This window comes from Salvia splendens, chromosome 18 (assembly GCF_004379255.2).
Source record: "Salvia splendens isolate huo1 chromosome 18, SspV2, whole genome shotgun sequence".
In the NCBI taxonomy this organism is placed as follows: Eukaryota; Viridiplantae; Streptophyta; class Magnoliopsida; order Lamiales; family Lamiaceae; genus Salvia; species Salvia splendens.
Window position 1 is genome coordinate 10,480,545 of NC_056049.1, and position 24,531 is coordinate 10,505,075.

A 24,531-nucleotide genomic window follows, 5' to 3' on the forward strand; every position below is an offset into this window, starting at 1 on the left:
ACGAAACGAACACTCTAGCATACAACAAAATGCAACACATAGCCACATCATAAGATACGTTCCTTATTCACACATGTATCATTTAATTCACTCAAAACTTATCAACAAAGCTTATTTCAACAAAACCAGAATCTGGCAGAGTCGTTTTTTAAAAATCATTAAAATTTCGTCTGATATCATATGAAGCTAAAATTTGGTCACCACTCAATAGACACATCAAGGTTCATCCAGTAAAAATTTCACACCAAAATCATATCTTTTGATCAGTCAAAACAAAAACGAAACTCAGTGGTCGGAACACAATTTCTGGCAGGAGTGCGCAGTTCAATTGAAAAATTCACTATAAATTCATCCGTCATCAAAAGAAGCTGAAATTTTGACACAACACAGAAGACATCTAAAACTTCATCCAGTTAAACATTCACGTCAAAATAAGATCGTTTGTTCAGTCAAAAACTTGTCGGAACCTACTGTCCGAACACAACATTTTCCTGTTCAACATTCACAAACCCTAGTTCGTCTATCATACATTCACACAAACATATTCACGCTTCAAACACATATTCATGCTTCAAAAACGAGATTACCACCATGCTTTCCTAATCACACATAACATTCACCAATGATTCATTCACACACTCACACACCCACGCACATACACGCACACACACAAACATTCTTGCACAACCATCCTTCCCAACCAATTAAATTCTTAGATTTACGATTCTTCACTCACTATATGCATAAGAGGTTTAAAATCATGGATTCAATGATAAGAAGGGGAAAGGTGGATAAAAAATTATACCTTTCTCTTGAAAACAATCGGTAGAAAAGACAATTGGTGCGAACGGATCTCGATATTCCAACTCCAAATCGAAGTAATAATGAAGGATTGATTTGGAGCACTTGGGAGAGAGGGGAGAGGGAAAAATACGTGTGGGAGGAGAGGGAGGAAAAGAGGCGTGTATTATGAAGATTAGGGTTAGGGCTTTTTTTTATACTCAAGGATTAATTCCACACTTAAATAAAATAATTAAATTGTGGGAGAATAATATAGAGGTCATGAATAAATCCCACAATTTTAGCAAAAATAGGCGTGTATTGATGGGGGGGATTTTCGAAAATTATGCCCTTTAATTGTCGTAGATATTGATTTGGTATTTACTTGGAGAGAAAGATACTCACAAAATAGGTAAAAAGATATTGAGTATCCTATAAATAAGGTAACAAAATAATTCAAGCATCTCCAAGTGGGGAAATAAAAAGGGGCGCGTATAATGGGAGAAATCAAGGAAAAATACTTAAATCCCCAAATCAAATAGGAATAGGATTTAAATTTGGTAATTTCTTGTAGGAAAAGGTTCCCACAAAATAGGTAACAAATAAATTAATCACACAGGTAATTGAAAGGCATATTGGCGAAAATTATGAGGTTTTAAGGAAGGAAGGAGTCAAATCCTAATTGAAATAGGATATGGAGAATATTCAATTGGATTTTGGATTCAAGGAAGAAAATAAATAAAGTACCAATTAAATCTACAAAATAATTCATTCTCCTAATTAATAGAAGATTTCGAAAATGCCAAGAAGTGGGCAAGGGGTCGAAATTTTATGTAGAATAACATGGGGATAAGTTGGTGTGGATTTAATTTGGACAAATATCCCAAAACAATTAGTTAAATCCAAGAAAGAAAATATTGTTTCCAATGGATAGGACTGCCGAAAATTTCAAATAAAATGGCCAGGAATATATGCATGATCCCATTTAATTTAATTCATACATTGGAAACATATCATATTATTCCACATAACTCTCAACAATTATTTTCACATCGTTAACTCAAACCCATAGAAAATCAAATTCCGTAAAGGAAATTTCCATTCAACATCCACGTTAATAGAAACAAAAGTCGAAAAATTTTGGGGTGCTATAGTGGGAGGATAAAATTTACTTATAAACAAAGTCAAATGAATCTAATGAATACCCAAAAACCCTTATGATGTCCAATCTTGATATTAGCGAGTGATATCCAGCTCAATGGATTTTTGTAAATATGGAAAATTTGTAGTAATTGATTAAATTTGTCGCCCCAATGCCAATACTCGTGCAACCGTGCACTCGCCCCAATGATTAAATTTGTAATGCTTTCTATAATACACAATACAAAAGTTTTTCTGCACCTTTTCTTCTTTTGCTTTCTTGCCTCTCTTCTTGTCTAAATTCAACATTACAACTGTGTGTGTATTTATTTTTTAATAAAATTTGAATTAGAAAGTAAAATAGATCAATATTTGCATATTTAGAGGAGAAGAAGTTGATTGATACCAAGATATTTCCCCCTCCCTGAAAATTTATCACATTTCATTTTCTGCACTCGTTTTGAAAAATAATAATAAATAATTACATTGGAAAGGAAAGAGAGTAAAGTAAAAGAGAGCATAGAGAAGACTTTTATATACATTATTCTTTTTCTTATTTTACTCTCTCTACACTTTAACTATTTATTATTATTTTTTCAAAATGAGTGCAGAAAATGAAAAGAAGTACTATATATTTGGTCTTTAAGTACTATTATTATTTTATTCTTGCATAATCAATGTATAAAAGAGTTTAATATGAAACCCATCTCACACAAAATATACTCGGGAATCCAACAAGAAAACTATATAATGAAATAAAGTTTGATTATTCATAAGGAACATACATAGTCACATGTTAAGCATCCAAATCATATATAGATCACATGAAACTTGTTTGCTCGATAATTTTCTTTCCATTACTTCCATTTTAATTCAATTTATATTTAATCAATCATTAACAGTTTATTAATGATGATCAATTTCACCATGATGAAAGGGACTCGAGTAGTTCATGTACACACACCATTATTTTGGTGGTGAAAAGCCAAAATAGTTGCAAATTAAGGATTGAAACTAACCATGGCGGTCGGTTTTTCACTAAAAACATCAACATCATCCATAAAAGCATAGAAAAACTTTCAAACTTTTGCATGATCTTATGTTTTAAAAAGTTGTGGATTTTAGACTCAAATTTCTCCATATTGGCTACCCTTTAGGGGACTTGGTGTTCTTATTTATTAACGCACCTTAATTATTTAATAGAAGTAATATATATAGGAATATGATTAATTGCTAAGTTTCTTAAATTATTAACTCTACTAACTTGTCGACCATACATATTAATGTCAACACAAAGATATAAGTATGTCAACTATTTTGTTTACATAGTTGATAAGTTAGCAAAATTAGCCATTTAAGATAGTTAGCAAAAGATCTTATATTTAATCTTATATTTAAATAGCAATATTGTTAATTAATTATGTCCAGATACATAAGACAAAGCCAACAAAATTATAAATATGTTACTAGTGGGCAGCCGGACGGCACCATGACCACAACAAACAAGGTCACTTTCATCCCAGTCCTTGAACTCTCTTTCAACAACATGGGCAGCCGGCTTCTTCTTCGGCTTGCGGCAGTCCTTGGAAAAGTGGCCAGGTTTGCCACAGTTGTAGCAGTTGTGTTCAACCTTCCTCGCAGGCTGCTTCTTCTTGCCCTTGTCCTTTGCAATTGGACGAGAGCGTTTGTTGGAGGGACCGCCCCGCTCCAACTGATTGGCCTTTGCAACATTTGGGCCATGGTCCTTAGCCAATTCATCGCGTTTGCGCACGTCTGACTCGATGCGCAGCTTCACGATCAAGTCTTCAAGATTCATCTCCTTTCGCTTGTGCTTAAGGTAGCTCTTGAAGTCCTTCCAGCCGGGTGGAAGTTTTTCAATGACCGTGCCCGCTGTGAAAGCTTCAGGCAGGGCCATTCCCTCGGCGGCGAGGTCGTGAATGATGAGCTGGAACTCTTGCACTTGGTCCATGATTGGTCGGGAGTCAACCATTTTGTAGTCCAAGTACTTGGCTATTACAAATTTCTTAGTACCCGCTTCATCACTACGGTACTTCTTATCTGGCATTTCCCACACTTGTTTTGATGCGGGAATAAAGCACTTAAAATAAAGTTTTTACAAAGATAGTCTCCTTTGCGCCAAGCGTCATACTCGACGTACATCTCGACACGTGCATCGTCCTCTCTTGGCGGGGATGGCTCGTTCTCCTTGAGGAAGTTCACGACGCCCAACGCTGTTAGGTAGAACAACATTTTCTGTTGCCATCTCTTGAAATCCGTTCCCGTTAACTTTGATGGCTTCTCGGCGGGTGGCATCATCCTTGGTGCCATTGGTGCCGAGTTTGTCTCATGAAAGGGACCAAGTCCGTTGCCCCCGTAGGAGCTAAGAGCATCTCCAATGGCGGACGTCCGGTCGGACATCCGTTCGGACATCGCGACGGGCGACCGGGACGTCTGCCATTGTGGCGTTTAGGTCGGATACGGACGTCCCGTGAGGAAGTCGGGTGTCCTCGGACGTCCCGGCGACGGGCGGGCGGACGTCCGCCACTGTGGCAAGGGTCGGACGTCCGGAATTTTTTTTTTTTTTTTAAAAAACTCTATATATACGGCTCTTTGAACTTCATTTCAACGCGGAGTGAGCCGGGGATGTTGGATTATGTAGAGGTTTAGGATGAAACGTTGCATCCCTTCATTTCACAACCGAAAATAACTGATTGTTGGCGGGTTATAAAATTTCAATTTGGTCCTTCAATTATCGAAAATTTCATTTCCGGATGAAGATTTCTGCACAGTTCGACCCCAGCCAGGGGCTGCCGCCCCTTGGACCCCGCTCTCGGGGGCGCTGCCCCCGAACCCCCGTCTAATCATAACGAATTCAAATAAGTGTGCACTCCGCACTTCCAACTTATTTGATGTCTCGTTATAATTATATTGATCAATCAAGTTAATCCAATTACACTAAAATATCCAACAAATTATGTATTTTTCTTTTTTCGAATGACTATGTATTTTGCTTTTTTCTAACTATGTTTTTTTTATGTTTTATGAATATGTATTTTTGCCCGTATTTTGCTTTCCCGTATTCCGTGTCAAAATTATATTTCCGTTTTTACGTAATTAAATTATTGTGATTTTTTTTATTGCGGGATGTCCTAGTGGGAAGGGCGGACATAGGAGGGGATGTCCTAGTGACGTGGCAGTGGGATGGGAAGTCCTAGTGACGTGGCAGGAGGTATTTTTGGGATGTCCTAGTGGGATGTCCGTCCACTGGAGATGCTCTAATGTTGGAAATATTGCAGCTTTTACACGGGCCCCCCTTGCTATTACAAAAGAACACAAAACTGGAAGGTAAATAAAACAAAGTAAATACAATAAAAGGAACAAGATGCAAACTATATTCTTCTTCAAGTCGAGTCGAGGTGACCCTCTCTCCGCAAGACGAAATACGCCCCGGCTAGTGCTCACGGATTTGCGTAATGTCCCCAAAGATGAAACGACTTTCCTCCTATCGAGTTGAAGCACCTCAAACTCGTAGGCTCCGGTGAACTTGAATTGGAGGCGAGAACCGAGCAATGCGATGCTCCTAAGATGCGAACTAGAATGCTTGAGCTAGAGAGAGGAGAAAGTGTATGTTGTGGTGTGTCTTCCATCTCTCAAAACAAGCCTATTTATAGGCTAGAAAAAACAAGTGAAAGGTCTTGCAATTAGGGCACCTCATAAACATTTGGAGGTTACACCATATGAAAGGCCTAGCCTTTTGACATTTTCACACGTGTTTTCCTACAATCCCCCACATTGGTTAGAGTGCTGCAAGCTCAAACCAACACCAGACACAAATGCATGTATGCAGACTATTTTGCTCAGTTCTCAAGAAACGATACTGTATTTGGAGAGGTAACTTGTGGTTTTGAACCTTCCATAGTCAACACTATCGGACATACCGGTGGACTAGTGGACGCGATGCCTTGAACTATTCCTCCTTGGTGTATGCCTAGTCAATAGTATCAACACAATATTATCTCAACTCCATCAGTTCTCACGTTTGTGTCCGTTTCGGCCGTGGAACACCTCTTTGGAATTCATAAGTGACTCACACACACGAAGCGGCCCCACTTCTCACTTACATAGGTGATTCTTTCATGAGTATCATGCCATACTGCATCTCCTTGAGATTTCAAGAATCATTAAAAGTCAAAAGACTTAACCTCTTACCACGTGCAGGTTACAACACTCAATGCTTTCTAAAGAATGGGCGAAGATTAAAATCTTCTGAGTGTTACAGCTAGATTTGTATAGCTTCGTTTTCCCATTGAACCAATCCCATGGGATCTCCAATCGCATGGTTGGGTTACCACTATACTCATCTTTTAAGATGTGGTTTTCAGTCTCATTCCTTTTAGCAATTTATGCATTTGATCACGGTTTAAACCTTTTGTTAACGGATCCGCTAAGTTATCCACTGACTTTACATAGTCAACTGATATAATGCCACTTGTGATCAAATGCCTTAAGGTATTATGGCGCCGACGAATATGTCGAGACTTACCATTATAAAAGCCACTTTGTGCTCTACCTATAGCTGCTTTGCTATCACAGTGTATCAATACTGCTGGTACTGGCTTCTTCCAACATGGAATACATTCTAGGAAATTTCTGAGCCACTCGGCTTCTTCCCCTGCTTTATCCAAAGCGATAAACTCAGATTCCATGGTGGAACGAGCAATACACGTCTGTTTCGTTGATTTCCACGAGACAACACCACCCCCCACAGTGAACACATACCCACTTGTCGAAAATGAGTCTTTTGAATCAGAGATCCAATTTGCATCACAGTACCCTTCAAGTACTTGGGGATATCTTGTGTAATGCAACCCAAAGTTAAGAGTATACTTCAAGTATCTCAAAACTCTACACAGAGCTTTCCAATGTTCCTTACTTGGGTTGCTCGTAAATCGGCTCAACTTGTTTACAGGACAAGCAAGATCAGGTTGAGTACAGTTTGTGATAAACATCAAACTTCCTATGACCTTTTCATACTCTTCTTGAGCAACAGAATCACCCATATTCTTGCTCGAATGGACATTGAGCTCCAAAGGAGTCTTTGTTGGCTTACAATCAAACGAGTTGAATTTCTTAAGCATTTTCGTAACATAATGAGATTGCGTTAAGGCAATTCCCTCATTAGTCCTCAATATTTTGATTTTGAGAATCACATCAGCTAGACCCATATCTTTCATATCGAAATTTCTTTTCAACATGTTTTTTGTCTCGTTAATAATGGCACTATCGCTGCCCATTATCAACATATCATCAACATACAGACACACAATAACAAACCCGTTATCTGTGTTCTTAATGTAAACACACTTATCACACTCATTGATAGTGAATCCATTTGCCAACATCACGTTGTCAAATTTCAAATGCCATTGTAATGGTGCTTGCTTCAACCCATATAATGACTTTACCAGTTTGCATACTTTACGCTCTTGCCCAGGCACAACAAACCCTTCGGGTTGTTCCATATATATTTCTTCTTCCAGATCACCATTCAGAAACGCAGTTTTCACATCCATTTTATGAATCTCAAGATTGTGCAAAGCAGCAATCACTAGAAGCACCCGAATGGAAGTGATTCTCGTAACAGGTGAATAGGTATCAAAAAAGTCATACCCTTCTTTCTGCTTAAAGCCTTGGACAACTAGGCGAGCTTTGTACTTATCTATAGTACCATCGGGCTTATATTTCCTTTTCAAAATCCACTTGCACCCTAAAGGCTTACAGCCTTCAGGCAAGTCTACTAACACCCAAGTGTTATTTCTCATGATGGATTCAATTTCACGGTTGATAGCTTCTTGCTACCACGCCGCGTCTGGGCCAGACAGAGCTTCCGCCAATGACTTTGGTTTGTCATCCAACATAAAAGTTATGAAGTCAGGACCAAATGTTTTAGCAACTTTAACTCTTTTACCACGTCTTGGTTCAACATCCTCAGGACTTGACCTCGTCCTTTTTGGAGGATTAAAACTAGTGGATTCATCCATCATTCTTTCACTAGAACGATCCTCTTGCCTCTTGCAAGGGTATACAATCTCAAAAAATATAGCATTCCTTGACTCAATCGTTGTTCCTTCAGCCACGCCAGGCACAGCTGACCTATGGACTAGGAAACGATAGGCACTAATATTAAGTGCATGGCCAATAAAGATGCAATCGACTGGTTTAGGGCCTATTGCAACTTGTTTCGGAGGTGGCACTTCTACCTTCGCTAAACACCCCCACACTTTGAGGTATGAATATGAAGGTTTTTTTCATTTCCACAACTCAAAAGGAGTCACATCCCTATTTTTTAGTGGAATTTTATTCAGGATATGATTCGCTGTTAACACAGCCTCCCCCCACATGTTCTGGGATAAACCAGAATTAATCAACTGAGCATTCATCATCTCTTTAAGTGTTCGATTTTTTCGTTCAGCAACTCCATTTGATTGGGGAGAATATGGAGCCGTTGTTTGGTGAATTATACCACTTGCATGACATAATTCTGCAAACGAGGCTACATACTCACCACCTCTATCACTTCGAACACACTTAATTCGATAATTAGTTGATTTTCAGCTTCATTTTTGAAGTCTTTAAACGCTTCAATTGCCTCATCTTTACTTCTTAATAAGTAAAGGTAACAATACCTTGTGCAATCATCTATAAATGTGATGAAGTACTTTTTACCACCTCTAGTTTGCACAAATTTTAAATCACATACGTCTGTATGGATTAACTCTAGAGGTTTTGTGCTCCGTTCTACCGAGCGAAACGGTAGCTTGGTCATTTTTGCTTCAACACAGACTTCACATTTTTTTTGTGAGTTAAACTTATCTACTTTTAGTAAATTAAGATTTACTAATCTTTTTATAGCATTTAGATTTATATGTCCCAATCTTTTATGCCATAAATCAGAGCACTCAAGCAAATAAGAGGATGTGTCATATTCCTTATTGCTTAATCCTTTTCCACGGTGAATGACCGTAATATTCAGTTCAAAAAGCCCATTCACTAGGTGACCTTCACCTATGAACTTTCCATACTTGGTCAATATAACCTTGTCACACTCAAATTCTAGTGAAAATCCATGATTTACTAGAAGTGAGCCTGACACCAAATTATTTCGGATGTCTGGGACATGCAGCACATCCTTGAGGGTAAGAACCTTTCCAGATCCTAATTTTAGGAACACATTACCCACACCAACCACCTCGGAAGAGGCTTGGTTTCCCATACGTACTTTTCTACCTCCAACAGATTTGTAAGTAGAAAAAACGCTTCTCTCGGAGCACGCATGACATGTGGCACCCGTATCAACAAACCGTTCATTTGGATTATTACCATGGTCCACGTCGGAGACCACTGCGATCACCTCGTGATCTTTGTTGTTTATAACAACACGTTCAAATAATTTGTACAGTATTGTTTCCAACAATAAGTACACAATTATATTGAACCAAATGTGCATTGGTATATTCATCAACCCATGCATACCAATTACTACTACTAAATCTAAATTAGTCTTGCTTGTCAAATGACAAACGATAAACATCATTCTCAAGAGAATAGATCTCAAGGAATTAACCACTCCATAGCGCATCGACATTGCGACCGTTGCTTTATTCCAGCTTTGAATTTCATGTTTCCTCCAGCATCGGTCGACATGATTTCAACAAGAGTACAAAATTTCGTCTTGCGATTGTTGGAAATATTGCAGCCTTTACACGGGCAACCCTTGCTATTACAAAAGAACACAAAACTGGAAGGTAAATAAAACAAAGTAAATACAATAAAAGGAACAAGATGCAAACTATATTCTTCTTCAAGTCGAGTCGAGGTGACCCACTCTCCGCAAGAAGAAATACGCCTCGGCTAGTGCTCACGGATTGGCGTAATGTCCCCAAAGATGAAACGACTTTCCTCCTATCGAGTTGAAGCACCTCAAACTCGTAGGCTCCGGCGAACTTGAATTGGAGGCGAGAACCGAGCAATGCGATGCTCCTAAGATGCGAACTAGAATGCTTGAGCTAGAGAGAAGAGAAAGTGTATGTTGTGGTGTGTCTTCCATATCTCAAAACAAGCCTATTTATAGGCTAGGAAAAACAAGTGAAAGGTCTTGCAATTAGGGCATTTCATAAACATTTGGAGGTTACATCATATGAAAGGCCAAAGGCCTAGCCTTTTGACATTTTCACACGTGTTTTCCAACAGCTAACAATTGGGTGGGACACAGCATCCCCCATAGTTGCGTGGAGCATGGAGGCCCCTGCATTTGTGCCGACCCCGAAGGGTCCAGCACCCGTGCTCCCTCCGAAGGAGCTAGCACTCATGTTGACCCCGAAGGATCCAACACTCGTGCCGTGCCCGAAGACCCCGACACTCGACCCAATGAAGGATCCAATGGAACCACTGAAAGAGAAACCGATCGATCCACTCGAGGTGAATCCGGAAACCGTCCCAGAGAGGTTGTCAAACCCCCAAGGGGTTGTTGAGGAAGAAGTTGAGAAGCCAGAAGTCGGAATCATCGTTATGTCCGACGACGTGTTGACGGGTGCAACGGGGGACACAGTGGATGGAACGGTGGCAGCGGCGGTAGACGGGTCAGTCGAGTTTAGCAGCGGCGGTAGACGGGTCAGTCGAGTTTAGTGGCAAGCGTATCTTGTCTTGCGATTGTTGAGGAAATGAGATACAAACTTGCCGGGCAAAAAATTACACGAAAATAAAGGAAAAATTACACAGAAAAATAACTGAACAAATTACACGAAAAACTTGTGGAAAGTAGTAAGCCGAGTGGATGAGTCCTCTTTCCGCAAGACGAGATACGCCCCGGTAGTGCTCACGGTTTGGCGTGTCGTCCCCAAAGATAAAACGACTTCGTCTCTGAAGTAGCAGCACCGCTAGCAGCAGAGCTCCGGAAAACAGGAGTAAGGCAGGGACAAAGCTTCGACGAGGAAAATTATGCAGAGAGGGAGATAGCATGAATGCAAGATGCTTGTGTATGTTCTGTGTAGAATGCAATGGATGCATGCCTATTTATAGGCCAAGTCCACCTGCAGGGCATTGATGGAGTCAACAGCCATTATGTGTGTCATGTGGTTTGACTGTAACCGCCGGGGGTTATTGACCGGTGCACTAGCCAGTGGGAGCTGAAGAGACACAACGCACCTGGACATGCTACACGACGGGATACACCATGGACCGTCGGGGGTCCATCGGGGACCTTTTGTCTCCCGTTATGCGTCGAGGTCCAGCGGGAACCTTTTGTCTCCTGTCATGCGTCGGGGTCCAGCGGGACCATGACGTGGATCAGGACCCGTCGGGGATAGCGTGGAGTTTGGGGTGGTCTAAAAAGAACAAGCAAGGCTCGAACCACGCTCAATTATCAGCTCCAAAAGACCACCCAAAGACCAGTTGCCAAGGCACGGGTCGCGGGCGGGCGGCAGCGGCGCGCGCGCGTGCGCGCGTGTGGGCTCTGTCACCCGTCTTATTGCACATTAATTATTACACATGATAATTCATCTGATTAAATACTTCATCAAAGAAGTTTATCATCCCCGGTGTGGTATAATTACTTAGTTAATTAATCCCTTAGTCTTTTTATATAGCTCATTTCTAGCTTTATTGTGACCAAATTTAATATATTATTTCTCACTCATCGGGAATCGGATTTGAGAAAATGAATATACTACGGTCATCTACTCGGAACGTAGATCGACGTTATTGCATTTAATTTCACAAAATTAAATGTCTTGTAACATTTATTATTAGTCAAAAATCATTTGACCAAGCACAATTCCAACAAGTTTTTTAAAAAAGCCAAAAAGGTATGTTTGTATTAATTTTTTGTTTTTTGATAAATAAATGTGATTTTAGTTTTTGACATTTTAGTCATTTTTTGTGCAGCTAACTTTTTATCTTATGTTAAAAAATCTAATGAGCATTGAGCCTGATGATCCCTTAGCTGAAAATATACTTAGAAGAATTCCTCACTTTCATGAAAGGCTTTGTTTCTCTCCCGGTTTACATCCCCGGGAACGCATATTCAAAGGCCATCAAGGTAAATCTCGTGTTTTATTTCATCAGTATTGTAAGTATATAGCATTACAAATAAATATCTCGAGGCGGGAGGGTATGAGCCCCAAACTCGACTTTACTAGAGATCTATAAATGTCAATCTAATTTGAAACAAAAAATAACTATAAAAAACTGATTTGATCCGAAACTAGAAAGATTGACCTGATTGGCATCCCGCAGTGAAATATATTTAATAATTGTGATTTAATTATTTTGGGGCGCAGGCGAGGAGAAGGATCTTATCGACTTTGAAAGATGCCGTAAAAAAGAGGGAGAAAATAATGGGAAATGGATCAAATGTGAGAAGGGATTTTCTAGATGAACTACTGCAAAAGGATTGCTTAAATGATGAAGAAAAAGTGAGCGTTTTTTTGGACCTTTTGTTTGCTGGTTATGAAACAACCTCAGGGCTTATGGCCATCGTTGTCTACATTCTAGCCCAGGCCCCTTCTGCCCTTCAAAAGCTTCGGGTACGTAAAGTTGAGCGAGCGTGTTCGTTTTTTTTTTCTATTTTATGTCGCGTCTCCATCTCGTACTTTACTTAAGCGATGCGCACTTATGGTGCAATGGAATAAGAGATCTGTGTTCCAGTCTCGTATTTTATTTTATCAGAATAAATTGTTTTTATTTTTGCCTTGTGATAAAATGGACTCAAATGTTTTTTTTTTTTTTTGTAACTCAGGAAGAACACCAATCCATAAGGGAAAGAAAGAAGGACGGAGAGAGCCTTTGAATTGGGAAGACTACAAGAAAATGGAGTTTACTTCTCATGTGCGTATGTTACAATTAAATTAATTTAATTAAACGAGTTATGTAGATGCATTTATCAAGTGAATGAAGGTTTCAAGTAAATGAAAATTTTTAAACTAGTATGTATATTCTTTGTTTTCATCAACAAAATATTAGTTGTATACATATTCACTCTCAAGCAACAACAAAAAAAATTCCTATTTGTAACTTGGAATGGTAAATTATCCATCAATTTGTTGGTTGGAAAACAATAGCATCTAATTAAGAAATGAATAATTGAAACTTAATTTCAATTCAATTATGATATAATAAAATTATTACATGAATATTTCATTCCAATATAAGAGACCAAAGTGCTAATATTCAAAATTGGTAGACAATTTGCTTTTCTAGTAAATATTTAATCTGTATAAGCACAGGTGATTAGTGAAGCTCTGCGTTGTGGAAATCTAGTGAAGTTTGTACATAGGAAAGCTCTGAAGGATGTACAATTCAAAGGTTGTATTCTTTTAGATATAATATATATACTCCATTCCTCCATAAAAATAGTCTTATTTTACTACTTTGAAATGTCCAAAAAAAAATAATCTCATTTCTGAAAATGAAAAAATCTTCTTTCATACTTACTCACTTACTATTTCTCATCATCCCTCTTATTTTACCTATTTTTTATCATTTAATCTTATTTTACCAATTTCACATTAGAACATGTGTCGTCCACAAATAAGACTATATTTTGTGGACGGATGGAGTATTATGAATCAAACACATGATATTAGCCCTCTATCATAAAATAGTTTAGTCGTTTACTTTTTTAGCAAAAAATTTATTCTATTTCTTACTTTACTTATTTCTTATATTTTGTTCTCTATATTTTTATACTTTATTTTTCATAGTACTTTGTTTTCTTTTAAATCTATAAACGCCTCAACTACTTTAGATTGAGATGAAGGGAGTAATACTTTTTTGTAGTTTATATTAATATAATGAATTTGATGTTGCAGAGTACACAATTCCAGCAGGGTGGCAAGTACTGTCACGACCCTACTCCCTGAATCGGAGAAAGTGTAGCTATATCGCGACTAAATCTTACTGATACTGTCTCAACTCATCATAAGATGCTTAAATCAAAGGAAACATTATCTGAAAGGGATAAAGATAACATTGTACTGAATCAGAGTGATTTCTGGGACATTGTCTTTACTAAACAAGTTTAAATTTGCGCAACGGAAGAGTACCAAGACAAATGTAATATGTATAAAGACATACTACATCAGTTATCTTCCTACTTATTTAATCTTCTGTCCCAACACCTCCTCGGCTTTAACAACGATCAACCTGCACATTAAGGAAAACAATATGCAGGGCTGAGTACTTGATGCACTCAGTGGGCTCATGCCGAAAACGTTTTCTCTTTTAGTTGTCAGCCAAACTGAGTGAACACGGGGTTTTTCTGAAAACAAGTCCCGGTCACTAAAAACTATTATTTCTTTATGATAATAGAATGTAGTCATTTAAACTTCTGATGATATACCATATCGGATCTGTGTGATCCGGGATTGTGGCCACATTCCAACGGTCACTGGACTGGCCAACCTGGCGCTAGCTCACGGTCCCTGTGTGTACACTAGTCCGAGTAGGGTTTGCGGCCCTACTGGAACCCGAATTCGATTTAACTGGTTGGCACAACCAACAGATAGGCAATCATAAAACAAAGACTGGGCATGACAACTCATTCAAATAATCATGTTTTCACATAAAACACGCTTTAAAAGAAAGAAGAGCCCACCTCGATTGCTTAAACTCTTGCAAACTGGTGCTTTCTTGTCCTGAGATTACGCGTCGTGCGACGACGTTCCTTTACAAAATTAATATACTTAAATTAGGCTTTAAGTAATTATTCATCTTGCATGTATACATGCCTAAGCGTGTGCTCTTTATTTTATTTCCTTCTTTCTAAAATTTAGAGACCTTTGTTCTGTAATTAAATCGGCAATTTAATTTATTCAGAAACTGACCGAACTGTGCGGGTATACTAAATTTCCCGAATTATCTTAAGTATTTTTAAAATACTTTGACTAATTAAAAGTCCGCTTTAATTATTTTTCGAATACTTTCTCACACGGATTAATATTTCTTTTCTCCCGTGGCTTAGGAAATTAATCCCACTATACCTTGGAACTTATAATAAAAGGCACTTCACTAAAAATATTAATCCAAGAAATAAATTCCTAGGCCCAAAATATTTATTCTTTAATTATTTCGGCCCAGGTTATTTTATTTCTTCTGACCCGATTACTTCATGGATTAACTTCTTTTATTTCCTTACATCCCTTGGCCCAGTTTTAAATTGAGAAGGCCAAATCTTGAAGGAAAATGGGAAAAGCCCAGATCTTGGAGGTATACTCCCCTCCATCAGCCGTTTCTCTCTCATTCCATCTTCCAAATTTTCTCTCCCAAATCAAAGATCGAAACCCTAGCCTCCTCTCGGTGACTCCCACCGCGGCTCGTCGCTCGCCGTCGTCCCAGCTCACTTTGGTTCTGTAACATCCCGAATTATAGGGCTCGATGAAAGGTTTGGATATGTGGTGAGGAATAGTAGTTAAGTTAAACCGTCAGGTATAAATTTGATACGAAATGCCGATTAGGTAATTTTCGGCAATTTCTTTTGTCCGTGTAAAATCTTAAATCGAAGCTAAGGGATAATAATTTTGTAAATTATAAATCATGGCCTAGAATAATTGTAAATAATGTGAGGAATTATTTTGGGCCATTTGAGGGTAATTGGAATTTTTATCGCTGATTATTTCGGTTTTTTACAAAATCGATCGTGGAAACATTTGAGGTTTCGGACGGGAGTAATTTTAGATTAAACTAGAATTAATGTGCTACCAGATGGTATATAGAATTCATAAATGTGGAATCATATGATATGGAAATAAATTAGCACAATAAATGAAATTAATTTAACTAATTAAATAACTAGAAATTAAAAGAAATTTCTAGAAAAGTTGTCACCTATTATTATCTATTAAGCTTGAATTCTTCTTTATTGGGGAAAGAGGATGAAAATCAGAAGCCATGGGAGAAGAGCGAACCGTGAGTTCTCATGGCGATTCTATGTTTTGATTTTTCGTCGAAATATCGATTCAATCGCGTAAACGTTATGAAATCAATATAAGGCATAGAAGCTTGTAACACGAGTCGTGCAAAAATGAATGGACCTAGAAGATAGCGAAGGGTCGAAAAGTGAAATAGGCTTATGTTCATAAGCCTGCGAGGTAGCGTATCCTCTCTATGATTTTCGATTCCTTTGGTTGAGATGATGTGTGCTATAATGTGATTATTTGTGCGATGTTAATTAAATAATGTGCTTAAATATGCTAATAATTTAATATGTGGATTGTTATGATACTTATTAATTTTAATATGAATGATCTGCAGAAATGATGGTACGAATATGAATAAAAGACAATGGATATGATATGCAATGAAATGTAATAAATTATGAAGATCTGAATAATGTGAAATATGCCTGAATATATTATGAAAAGATATCTGAATGTATATGAAAAAGATGTGATCTAAAGGGTAGAGCCTGAATAAAATGAACACAAGAGAATAATATGTAAAGATTATAAAAGTATATACTAAAAGAAGGTCTGTGAATTCGATAAGAATGATTATCTGAAGTGATATTTGGAAATGGAATAAATGTGAAAAAGAGATTTGAAAGAAGAATATGAAATAAAACGTCCCGTTTGCTTGGTCATATGTGGTGGGTAAAATTGGCATGCCATAGGACAGCAGCGCTGCATTATCTGTGATCACTCGTCTTCTTGATAACCGAAGCGAGGATCGTCTGTTATCTGATGGGCCCCTATCTGATCTGTCTGATATGCATCCTCATGGGTAGTCTGATTATCTGATACGCACCCTCATGGGTAGTCTGATCATCTGTCTGATATGCACCCTATGGGTGGTCTGTGCGGAGTCCTCTCGAGGACAAAATCCGCGTCTGCATCTGATTCTGTTTCTGATCTGGTCCGTGTACCCTGCCTGAAACCAAGCAGATATTGAGGCTATATGATAAGATGAGATAGAATAATATCTAATGACTTGTGAATAAAAGATCTGTAATCTGTGATCTGTGATATATGATAAGATGAGATAAAATAATATCTGATGACTTCTGAAAAAGAATCTGTAATCTGTGATCTAGGATACATGATAAGATGAGATAAAATAATATCTAATGACTTTTGAATAAAAGATCTGTAATCTGTAATCTGTGCTATATGATAAAAATAAGATAAAATAATATCTGATGACTTGTGAATAATGATATGTGATCTGTGATATGTAAAATAATATATGATAACTTGGAAATAAGGATCTGTGATCTGTGATATATATAAAATAATATCTGATGACTTAGGAATAAGGATTTGTGATATGAGATATATAAAATAATATCTGACGAATTGTGAATAATGATCTACGATCCGTGATATGTGTTTTGTGAAAAATGATATATGATGATATGCGAAATCTTGAGAAAACCAGAACTATAAGATACAATGAAAATGTTGTAGTGTAGGAAAAAATAAGTGAGTCTGTTATCAAGAGACCACACATTTTCTAACCCTATAACCAAATCTGAACCACACATTTTCTAATCTTGTGGTTGAGATTCAAATTTAGATTTACTTCATAAAATAAAAGGCGTGGGGGGTAAATATGTCATTTTGCTCATTTAAATTTCTGAATTTCGCTTCATTCTTTCTCTCTTTCTCAGTTCGATTCTTTTCTATTCTCCGCGATTTGGTTTCAGATTTCCATAATCTCCAGATTTCCTTCCGATTATTTCCATAGAGATTTTCTTCCGATTATTTCAATAGACTCCAGATTTCCTTCCGATTTGGTTCATTATTCCATAATCTCTAGATTTTCATTGATTATATGTTCAATAGCTGTCAGAATTTGCTTCGATGGAGAACGTAGCAAATAACGAAGGTAACAATCATTATCTATTATTTAGCTTATTGATTGTGTTCATATTTTATTTTATTGATTGTTTTGATTCATGTATTGAATTTGATTTTTGATGAATATTAGTTGTCGATTGGTTTATGTTTCTGATGTACTGAAATTCTTATTTAATTAAATTATGTATTGCCGTTTTTGTGTTAAGATGATAGTTTTGGCTTATAAATTTTAGGTTTGCATCATAAAATGATAGTTTTGCCGGATACAATGATATTCTGAGTTGATAGTTTTTGGTGTATAAAATGACATTTTTTTAATAAAATGATATTTTTACCTGATAAAATGATAATCTAAGCGGATAAAATGACAGAAAGCTTATAAAAATGATAGTTTAGCTGGAGAAATTGCATATAAGCTAATAAAATGATACTTTAACGTGACAAAATGACATAAAACTAATAAAATGATAGTTTTTGCCGGATAGAAAGATACTTTCAGCCGATAGAATGATAGTTTTGTCGGGTAGAATGATACTTTCAGCCGATAGAATGATAGGTATTTTTGGTGTATAAAATGACATTTTTGTTTAATAAAATGATACTTTTACCTGATAAAATGATAATCTAAGTGGTTAAAATGACAGTAAGCTTATAAAAATGATAGTTTAGTTAGGGAAATTGCATATAAGCTGATAAAATGATACTTTAACGTGACAAAATGACATAAAACTGATAAAATGATAGTTTTGCCGGATAGAATGATACTTTCAGCCGATAGAATGATAGTTTTGCTGGGTAGAATGATACTGTCAGCCGATAGAATGATAGGTATTTTTGGTGTATAAAATGACATTTTTTTTTAATAAAATGATACTTTTACCTGATAAAATGATAATCTAAGTGGTTAATATGACAGTAAGCTTATAAAAATGATAGTTTAGCTGGAGAAATTGCATATAAGCTGATAAAATGATACTTTAACGTGACAAAATGACATAAAACTAATAAAATGATAGTTTTGCCGGATAGAATGATACTTTCAGCCGATAGAATGATAGTTTTGCCGGGTAGAATGATACTTTCAGCCGATAGAATTATAAGTATTTTTATTGTATAAAATGACATTTTTGTTCAATAAAATGATACTTTTACCTGATAAAATGATAATCTAAGCGGATAAAATGACAGTAAGCTTATAAAAATGATAGTTTAGCTGGAGAAATTGCATATAAGCTGATAAAATGATACTTTAACGTGACAAAATGACATAAAACTGATAGAATGATACTTTTGCCGGATAGAATGATACTTCCAGCCGATAGAATGATAGTTTTGTCGGGCAGAATGATACTTTCAGCCGATAGAATGATAGGTATTTTTGGTGTATAAAATGACATTTTTGTTTAATAAAATGATACTTTTACCTGATAAAATGATAATCTAAGCGGATAAAATGACGGTAAGCTTATAAAAATGATAGTTTAGCTGGTGAAATTGCATATAAGCTGATAAAACGATACTTTAACGTGACAAAATGACATAAAACTGATAAAATGATAGTTTTGCCGGATAGAATGATACTTCCAGCCGATAGAATGATAGTTTTGCCGGGTAGAATGATACTTTCAGCCGATAGAATGATAGGTATTTTTGGTGTATAAAATGACATTTTTTTAATAAAATGATACTTTTACCTGATAAAATGATAATCTAAGCGGATAAAATGACGATAAGCTTATAAAAATGATAGTTTAGCTGGAGAAATTGCATATAAGCTGATAAAATGATACTTTAACGTGACAAAATGACATAAAACTGAAAAAATGATAGTTTTGCCGGATAGAATGATACTTTCAGCCGATAGAATGATAGTTTTGCCGGGTAGAATGATACAAAAATACCTATCATTCTATCGGCTGAAAGTATCATTCTACCCGGGATAACTATCATTCTATCGGCTGAAAGTATCATTCTATCCGGAAAAACTATCATTTTATTAGTTTTATGTCATTTTGTCACGTTAAAGTATCATTTTATCAGCTTATATGCAATTTCTCCAGCTAAACTATCATTTTTATAAGCTTACTGTCATTTTAACCGCATAGATTATCATTTTATCAGGTAAAAGTATCATTTTATTAAAAAAAATATCATTTTATACACCAAAAATACCTATCATTCTATCGGCTGAAAGTATCATTCTACCCGGCAAAACTATCATTCTACCCGACAAAACTATCATTCCAAGTTTGATGATTCAAAGCTATCAAACGATAACCTGGTTGAAGATGGTATCAGAGCCATTTTAATGGCGGTAATGGATGTTATTAGACCTATAAATTCAACTGTCTTAATACTCGAGACTGAGATGATCAGATTATCCTTAGGAATAAACTTAGTCAAAGAAACGTTGGAATTCAGGTTTGGCAAGCTTGTAAGACGGTTGGTAAGCCTTAAGTTTAGGTGTTCCACGCATAGTGTTCCCCTGCGACCAGTTTCTTAGATCTAAACCAACTCCTAATCTTAATCTCTATCCCTCTTTTTGAGTATGGCCAGTAAGTTTAGAAGTCTTTTAGGACCCAAAACCAAAAATAAAATGGATAAGAATATAGTTTTGAGTAATGAAACTTATGCTCCTATTAATTATTCAAACCGGAGTATTCCTGAAGAAAAAGTAGAAAATTTCTATGACATAAGTCTGTTTGATTTCAGGATAGCTTTCTCCATTAGAACTCATGAAGAAACTAGGAGTATTTTGCAAAAATCTGAAAGTTTCCCTCTTCTCAAAGAAGAATCCATAAAAAGATATAGAGAACAAAAATATAGATTTGCCCATTTTGGGCTTGCTCAAGTTGCGGTTAAGCCTCTTGTTCATATAGGAGTTGATACCCCTATATATATTGTTCTTAGGGACAAAAGATTAAAAAATTACAAAACTTCTATACTAGCTATGGTTCAAACTAATATTTGTAATGACCCAATACACTTTAATTGCTCTCCAAATTTCTCTGTAGATCTGACAGATCCTATGATTCTTGAATCCCTTGTTCTTGATGTTCAAATACAGGGAGATGAGTTTCATCCCTGCAAAAATTTTGCTATCATGTTTAGAGTTTATCTTAGACTTATGTCGTCTAACTTAAATCCTAAATTTAGTAAAAATCCCTTTTCAAAAGGAGAAACTATCCTTTTACAAGTAGATGCTGAGCAACCCACAACTTATACCCCCAAACGTCTCAAATGGGATGAAATGACCATTCCAAATCAATTTATCATAAAAGAACCTCAAGCCCCAAGGAATATTGAAAGAACAGAACCATCTCAAATAATTGAAGAACTAGATGGTACTATAACTGTTAAATTTAATAGGACAAATTCTTTTTCAAATTTTAGAAATAATAGAAGTTTTAGTTATGAAAGTAGTAGAGCTTCCTGTTCTGATATGCCAAGCACGTCGGAAAGAAATTGGACTTTCAAAACTCCCATACCTCAACCAAATTTAACTGTCGAGGAAAATACAAGTGACCCTTACTCACCTACTAGAAGTACTATGGTTATAACTTTTAATAAAGAATTCAAACCTGATATGGTTTATTTAAACAAAGAATTAAACAATCCTTGCTATAAAGAAAAAGAAAAATGGTTCAATAAATTAAACATTAAAGTTAAAAATAAAATAAGAGATGAATGGATGAAAGAAATGATAAGAATTAAAACTAATTTCCTTTTCTATGATTTCATTGCTATATACCTATCTTCAGAAGGATGGCATGATTGTTTTAAAAAACCAACTATTGAAGTCGGCTCAAACCTTATGAGAAAATGGTGTTCCTTTGAAAATAATGATATTTTTACAGCGATTCATCCTCCTCTTCAATCCTTAAAAATACAAACTTCTAAAGGAGAAATTATTGCTGACCCTTTCAAACGAACTAAGGTAAATGACCCTGAAGAAAATAGAGAATTCCGAAAAATCATTCAACAAAATAATTATGCTAACCAGGCTCGTCATACTATTGCAAATCAATTAGATACTATTTTTTTCAAATAACCTCCCTGCTAGCAGACAAAGTATCCTTAATGATACTTCCAAACCTTTTTTCAAAAGTAATGAAATTCTAAAAAATAAGAATATTTCCTTTAATTCAAAAACTGAGAACATTCTTAAAAAACTCTCTGAAAACCTTGGCGAATCAAGTAAGCCAACTACAAATGTTATTCATGAAAGCCATGAGTCGAGTACTGAGCAATCAAGCTACTCTTCATCTGAAAAGGAAGATAATTTTGTTAAAAAATTAGAAGATGTTTTCAAAGAGTCTAATAACTCCCCTCTCAAAATAAATAAAATCTTCAAAGGGAAAAAATTTAACAGCAGTAAACCTTATTATAATAGACCTTCGCCGGCAGACTTACTCTACGAAGAAAGAGGTCAATTTCATATATCCAGTTATGACGGAACTTCAATAACTGAATGGAATATTGATGGAAAACCTGAATATGAAATTCTCAATACCTTACAAGAAATGGGAATGGCAAAGATGGCGTATAGATACGCAGGTATTTCTGAAAAAGAAGCTTGTGTCCTCCTTGTTAATGGCTTTACAGGTCAACTTAAAAATTGGTGGGATAACGCTTTAAGTTTGGAAAGCAAAGAAGAAATTCTTAATCATGTTGTTAATATTGAAGATCAAGATGGAGATATACAAGAAGCAAGCGATGCTTGTGACTTTCTTGTTGTCACCATTTCTATGTATTTCGTAGGAAATCCTAGGGAAGAGTATAATAGCTCTTCTATGGTTTTAAACAACCTTAGATGTCCTTCCTTATCTGATTACAGATGGTACAAAGATGTCTTTCTAACTCATGTCCTCAAAAGAAGTGATTGTAACCAAGCCTTCTGGAAAGAAAGATTCATAGCAGGATTACCTAAACTTTTTAGTGAAAGAATAATATAAAAACTCAAAGATGATATTAAATCCGAAAACATCCCTTTCGAAAATATAACGTTTGGCCAATTATTTGCTTTTGTCAAAAAAGAAGGACTAGCCCTTTGTATGGAAATAAAAATACAGGACAAATATAGAAAAGACAAACAAAAGGAGAAAAATGAATTAGGATGTTTCTGTGAAATGTTCGGGATCGAAAAAATTGAAGCTCCTTCTTCTAAGATCAAAAAGAAAACTCAAAAATTCAAAAAAGAATCACAAAGGCAAGATAATTATAAAACACCTCAAGGTAATTTTAGAAGAACAAAGCCTACAAGAAAATTTAAACCAGTTAATAATAAAGATAGAAATGAAATAAAATGTTGGTATTGCAAAAAATCGGGACACACTGAAGACCAGTGTTGGAAGAAAAAGAAGAAAAACATCAGGTTATTAAGTAAACAAATTAATAACATGTTAAGAGAAGAAAATAATTCCTCAAACTCTGGAAGTGAGTCAGAAATTGAAGAAATTCAAAACATTTCTGAAAGTAGTAATTACCATAGTAGTGTTGAAAATGAAAAGGATATTTGCAAAATTTGCATCAATGCTATTTCTAAAGAAAATAAAGAGGCTATTCTTGATCCCGTCCACCAAATTCCTGACAATGAAACAAGGGATGAATATCTTAAGAAGTTAAAAGATTTAATTCTTGAGGAACCTTCTACTTCCAAAAAGATTAATATCAAGGAACAATTCAGTTTAAACAAACTATGGGATAAATATCCTTATCAAAGTATATCCAAACAAATAACGACAAAGGACCTCCAGAGCGAGATTAACAATCTTAAGAAACAAATTAATAAAGAATTTTATGAATTAAAAGAAAAGAATTTTGAGTTGGAAACAAGACTTTCGGTCATTGAGAATAATGCAGAAGTAAATAATTGGGAAAATCAGGAACAAGATTCAGCAAATAACTCCTTAAAGGTCATCCAAGAGGTAATTTATCAAAAATGGCATGTTAGCATAACTCTTGTTATAAATAATTTCAAAACTAATATTATGGCTTTGGTTGACTCAGGAGCTGATCATAACATAATCAGAGAAGGAATTGTTCCTACTAAATATTGTGATAAAACCAAAGAAAAACTTTATACGGCCAATAATAACCCTTTAAGAATTAGATACAAACTCTCCAAAGCCCATATCTGTAATGAAGGATATTGTTTCAAAAATATTTTCACAATTGTTGAAGATATTACTTATAATATGATCCTAGAAACATCCTTCCTAACTCAAATCTATCCCTTCTATGTTGATGATAATGACATCACTACCAATGTCCAAGGAAGAAAAATAAAATTTAAATTCATTTCTCCTATTCTAAAACAAGAAATCCTTAATCTTCAAAATAGCTCTATTTTTAGACAAATCAATAACATAACCCAAAAACAAAAACAGATAAGCTATTTAAAAGAAGAAATTCCTTTCCAAAGGATTAAAGAGCAACTTGAAACTCTTAAAATTATTTCAAAAATTAAAGAAATAGAAGACAATTTTATCCAAAAGGTTTGTAATGAAGTGCCCAATGCTTTCTGGGAAAGAAAACATCATGTGATTTATCTACCTTATGAAGAAGGTTTTCATGAAAGTACGATTCCTAGGAAATCAAGGCCCATTCAAATGAACCAAGAACTTCTTGAAGTTTGTAAGAAAGAAATTAAAGACTTATTAGATAAAAAACTTATTAGGTCTTCAAATTCTCCATGGAGCTGTTCAGTTTTTTATGTTATGAAACAGGCAGAATTAGAAAGAGGAGCTCCCAGACTGGT

The 24,531-nt window shown here is 35.8% G+C and overlaps 1 pseudogene; it reads left to right on the forward strand.

The window, feature by feature from the left end:
- The first annotated feature begins 10,215 nt into the window (after positions 1–10,215).
- The window catches only part of LOC121776728, a 37,501-nt pseudogene continuing 23,185 nt past the window's right edge, over positions 10,216–24,531 (forward strand).